A 5,842-nucleotide genomic window follows, 5' to 3' on the forward strand; every position below is an offset into this window, starting at 1 on the left:
CCGCGAGTGCGCGGCCTCCGCAGCCCGGGAGCTACCCCTCCAGGCTTCGGCAGGTCCCCCGCTCGACGACCGAAAAGACGCCACCACCTGAGACAGAGATGCTTCTCGGCCCCCGATTCCCCTTTCTCCCGCCCCATCTTTCTTCTAGCTTTTTCCCCCCCCTCCGGGCTTCAGACCCGAGAGGGAGGGGGTCTGGAGAGGGGGGGGGAAAGATGGCAAAGGAAAGGGGAACGTTCCCCTCTCCTGCACGCAGGACCTCTCCCCCGACCTGTTCCCCGACGGCCGCAGCCCCAGGGCTGCCCCTGGGCTCCAGGGCGGGCCGCGGCCACTTCCCCGGTGCAGCTAGGAGCGAGGCCNGCGTCTCAACGGCTCCGAATCGCAACCGCCGCCGCCGCTGCCGCCGCCGTCGCTGCGCTGCTCCCGCGCGGCTCCCGCTCGGCGCCCGCTAGCACTGGGGCGAGACCAACTGCTCGCCGAGGGAGGGGGGACAACGCAGCACCGGCTTGAGGTGTGTGGCTCGGAAGCGGAACTTCAGAAGACGCCGGATGCCCGAGTTCGCTTTTGCCCATCAGTGACAGCCAGATGGAGAGAAACGCTGGTGCGAGGGAACAAAGAAGTGGGCGAAAATAGCTCGGCCCCAGGCGGCTCCCCCCTGCGGTTTGCAGAGTGGTCGGGCCCGGCCCGCCCCTGCTGGCTCCTCTGCGTGTGTGTATTTGTGTGTGTACTGTATGTAAAAGGCGGGGAGGGTGGAAACGATTGTTGTGGACGGGGTTTGGGGGCGGGTATCCGGGCCTCCAGCCCTTGGCTGTGTGTTAGGGAGAACCTGGCAGCCTAAGTTGCATGTTCTTGCGTCGTTTCTCAGGGTGGAGAGGCTTTAATGCTGCACTTGCGCGGTTTGCACCATCCATCCAAAAAAGAACTGTGCAAAAACCCATAGATGAAATCGGAGACTGAGGGTGTGCAGCTTGTAGGCCTCTTACACCTCGCTGAATGGGCTTTACAGTACCCTTTCCTTGAAATTGTGATATGAGAAAGCCCTGTTTCTCTTATTTGAAATTTAAAGCACCAAAGAACTGTTAAGAAAACTGCAATCCTAACCAAGGCAGAATGTGAAGGGAAGAAAACAATGACAGGAAAGCATAAGTGTTTTAGATAGGATGTGGGTTTGGGCCCGTACTAAATTTTAGCTGCATCTAAATTTTATTTCTCTGGTAGAATGGTAGCTGGAAGGTGGAAAGTGTAGAAGTGTTTCGAAGCCTCACATGATGTAGCTCTTAAAATACTCTTAAAGGGATTTCTAAAATTATTTTTTGATCCTTCAACCAATGCATTTGTTAATATGTTGGTAGTGATATGCTGGGCTTTCTAATGTGATTTGGTATTTTAATATTTTTACTGTGCCAGAACTGTGTCACTAGAATTGTCTTAATTTTACTTAACCGTTAACATTCACCCAAGTTCCTAGTAAATGTAGTAAATAAGAAGGCATTTTAAAAAATGAATAAAAATTAATCTTGTTTTGTTTCATGCTTCTTTGAATCCCACTTCCTCAAAAAATACCTACTGTGTGTCAAGCTTTTTCAGGTGCGGGGGGTATACAACCATGAACAAGCACAAATTCTTCCTGAGGCAGAATGAAAACATGGAAAAGCCTAAGAATACTAAAATATGTAAATAATGGCATGTAGCTCATACATCTTAAAATGAAGAACTCACAACTGGGAAGAAATCAGGAAAAGCTTTAAGTAGGAAAAATTTGAAAAGAATTCTTTAAAAGCGATACACATGTCTTTAAAAGGAATGAAGACATACCCAGTGCAAATTGGCCTGCAGGGAATTTCAGGAGACTAAGTCAAACGGCAGCAACAGGCAGGGGGTTGGAAGTGTTGCAAAAAGAGAAATTGACTGGCAATGGAAAGGGTAGGTTAGAAAAAGGTCTTGAAGCCTCTCCTCCTGATTAGTTTGATATGATGTACGCTAGGCAGGGAGGTTGCTGAGCGTCAAGTAAAGATGAATCTTTAAAAAGTAACTCTTGCTTGCTACAAAGTAGATGACAGTAGAAAGAGCCTGGAGGTTACGTTGTACTCCCTAAGCCACCCATTTCTAGAGGAGACTGGTGACTGAAAAAGGGAAGAGCTAAGAACACAAAAGAATGATTTTCAGGCATTGGCCATAAATCATGCACAGGAAAACTGGAGAAAGATGTAGTGAAGAAAATTCCAAGACACTTGAGGGGGAGAGACCAAGGCCTCATCCGGCCACCATTTCTGGTGCACCTCCTTTGTTCTAAGCCTCTTAAGGCTTTGCAGTTCCAAGTATTGGTCAAGGGCCCAGCAGCACGGGCTTCCCCTCACCAGTCTGCTAAATCAGAATCTGCATTTTAACAAGACCCCCAGGTGATTCTTATGCATATTCAAGTTTGAGAGACTTCTGCTGTGGAGGATACTACCGGCCACAGGAACACACAATCAAGTAGGGGAAACAGGCCTGTAAGAGAAATTACAATTCATACAAGAAGATAACTTTCTGTTAGTGCTAAATGATAGAACAAGTAAAAAAGGGAGTGGTTACCGGGGGAGGGGGCGTCCTCAGAAAGAAAATGAAAATAGAAGGAAAGTGGAGAACCATTGATGTTTTGGTGGTAATGTTAAAAGTAAAAGTACAAACAGCTCTTGCTATCTTTCAGTTTGGTCATTTCCATTTGTGATAGCCTATAGGCAACAAGCTACAGCCTTGAAACCATAAGTCAGGGCAAAACAGGTGGTAGTTCAAGCCTCTAGAGAACAAAAGCCCAGGATCCCTGGGAGTTGCAGTTCAGAATGGGAGGGAAAGGGGAATTGGAAAGGGAGGAGGGGGGATTGTACTCATCGGAGCCACTTGGAGAGCTTTCCTGAACTACTGAGAGCCTGTGCCCCTCTCCAGCCACGCTAGATGCACCCCCCACCCATACACAACCTTCTTACAGAGAATGCTAGGGAAAGTACAGCAAGGTAGAAACGAAAGAGCAATGAGAAAGTTGTAAGGAGAAAGAATACAATTTCCAAAACAAATGAAGCGGGGGGGCAGGAGAGCTAAATGAATGGAGGAAGGAACATGATTTACATTCTCTCACTTTACCTTATCCCCATTTTACAGATGGGAAAACAGCCTCACAAAAGCTCAGCAACTTGCCCCAAATCACACACCTAGTCAAGCGGCCAAGGCAACATTCCAGCCAGTCAATTGTGAAGTCCACGCCTTTGTGTGGTCCCACACCACCTCTAGGTGGAGCCGGGGGCCAGCAGTGCTGGATACCAAGGAGCTTATAATTTGAAAATGATGCTGGAAGAAAAAGCACCCAGCACTTTTCCAGCTTCTGTTTTTGGACTTGAAAGTGTTTCCAGCGTAAATTTCCTAATGACCTGCGTCTGCCCCACCCCGTTCCCCAGCTTGTCCCTACCGTCAGCCCATTCTATTAACTCCTTCTAGTTTTAAGAGATCCAGCCCCAAAATCACCTCTGGAAAGGCTTCTGACCTCATCTTACTGTGGCATAATTTCTTATTTACAATCCTTATGACTCATATTTAAACTACTTAGAAACAGGCACTACCTTAGTCATCAGTGCCTGGCATTTAGCAGGCACTAAATAAAATTTGTCTCAGGAAATACTTGTTGAATGCATGAGAGGAAGGGCCAAGTGAGAAACTCCCTTGTCCCTTAGTCTGAGAAATCAGATAAAAAGACACTTTAAAAGGGGCGCCTGGGTGGCTTAGTCGGTTAAGCGTCCGACTTTCGCTTGGGTCATGATCTCGCGGTTCGTGGGTTCGAGCCCCGCGTCGCGCTCTGTGCTGACTGCCAGCTCAGAGCCTGGAGCCTGTTTCAGATTCTGTGACTCCCTCTCTCTCTGACCCTCCCCTGCTTATGCTGTCTCTCTCTCTCTCTCTCTCCTAGAAATAAATTTTAAAAAAATTTTTTAAAAAGACACTTTAAAAGACATTTGTTTTTGTTTTGACTTGGTGAATTTTTCATGTACAAAGATTAACCCTTTCAAAGCACTCATGTGTTTTCATTGACTAAAATACTTCCATTTATCGATTTTGTTAATGGAAATCTTTCTAAATGAGAGTTGATACATATCCACCAAATTTAGCTACAACAGGGATGGAAGGTTGACCTGTGAGTGCTGTTGGTACCTATTCTGAAGGCTGCCTAAACTGTGTGTTCTTCTAGTGGAATTTTTAAAATCACTGCATGTCCTCGTCTGTAATCACTTCTTATCTCAGAAACTTGCTTCGCTTCTTCCTTAGATCTCCACATCCAGTCTCAGCTAAGGCTTCTCTCTTCCCACGTGTCTATGAACCATGTTCCTCTTTATTCTTCTGCTATTTTTTGTAAATTTCCCCTTTTTGTTTTTCTTCTTTCCTATACATTCTTCCTCGTCGTGTGCTCTCACTTTCTGACCTAGGTCACACCGAGAAGTATAGCTTTGAAAGTGGAATGAGCCCTTGGTTTGTCAATAGGCCTACTAATGTGATAATACCTTTTATTATCTCTGTGCCTTTGGTTTTTCTAAGGGTGGAGAAATGAGCAGTGATTGCCAAGGGTTAGGAATTGTAAAGGGAGGGAATGGGATGGCTACAGAGTGGTGACACTAGGCGGATTTTCATGGTGATGGAATAGTTCTGCATCTCCATGGGGGTAGTCGGTGCAGGAGTCTACGCATGCCACAAAAATGGCACAGAACCGTACATACACCTTGTACCAATGTCAGTCCCCTTTTCTGTCACGGTACTTAGACTTGGTTAAGATGCCGCTATTAGAGGAAATGGGTGAAGGGATATATAGGAACTTTCTGGATTATTTTTCCCATTTCCTGTGAATCTGTAACTTTTTCAAAATAAAAGCAAAAACACCAGGTATACTGAAGGTTCAAGAGAAGTTTTTTGTTTAGGGCAAGGAAAATCTGCTTGTGTTTATAGGTACTAGAAAGGTAGGGATAGGGCTAGAAGAAGGAGAGAAATGCAGTATTGCAGTGTCTTCTAACCCGTATGTGTGCGTGTGACACATGGTTCCTAAAATGCTTTCTTCGTCTATACAACCATAAAGATTTCCCTAGTCTATACCACCTAGAAGATTTCCTATAAACTGCCCTTTATAGTCATTGCAATTCCTAGCCATTGGCAATCACTAATGATTTCTCCATCCTTATAATGTTGTCATTTCAAAGTTTGTCATTTCATTTCATTATGTACAAGGAGTCATACAATATGTGACCTTTGCAGATGGGCTTTTCCCTCTTTAATACTTTTAAAATCCATTTAAGCTTTTCCGCAACTCAATAGTTCATTAATTTTCATAAATCTACATAGTTTGTTCAGACATTCACCTATCAAAGAGCATTTTGGTCATTTCCAGATTTTTGCTACTCTAATGAAAACTGCTGTAAACATTCCTGTTCATGTTTTGTGTAGCTCGAAGTCTGAAGTTTTCATTCCTCTGGGATACATGCCCAGGAGTGCAATTACCGGGTCATGTTATAGTTGCATACTTAGTTTTTAAGAAGTCACCAAACTATTTTCCAGAATGACTGTACATTTTACATTCTCACCGACAATGTACAAGAGATCTAGTTTTTCCACACCTTCACCACCATTTGGAATTGTCACTAGTTTTTCTTTTCACTGTTCTAATAGGTGTGATCTTAATTTGCATTTCCTTTTTTAAAATGTTTATTTATTTATTGAGGGAGGAGAGTGTGTATGTGCACCCACATGCACAAGCAGGGGAGGGCCAGAGAGGGAGACAGAGAATCCCAAGCAGGCTCTGCGCTGACAGAGATAGGGCTTGATCTCACAAACAGAG

This window comes from Crocuta crocuta, unplaced genomic scaffold (genome assembly GCF_008692635.1).
Source record: "Crocuta crocuta isolate KB4526 unplaced genomic scaffold, BGI_CrCroc_1.0 scaffold687, whole genome shotgun sequence".
Taxonomy (NCBI): domain Eukaryota; kingdom Metazoa; phylum Chordata; class Mammalia; order Carnivora; family Hyaenidae; genus Crocuta; species Crocuta crocuta.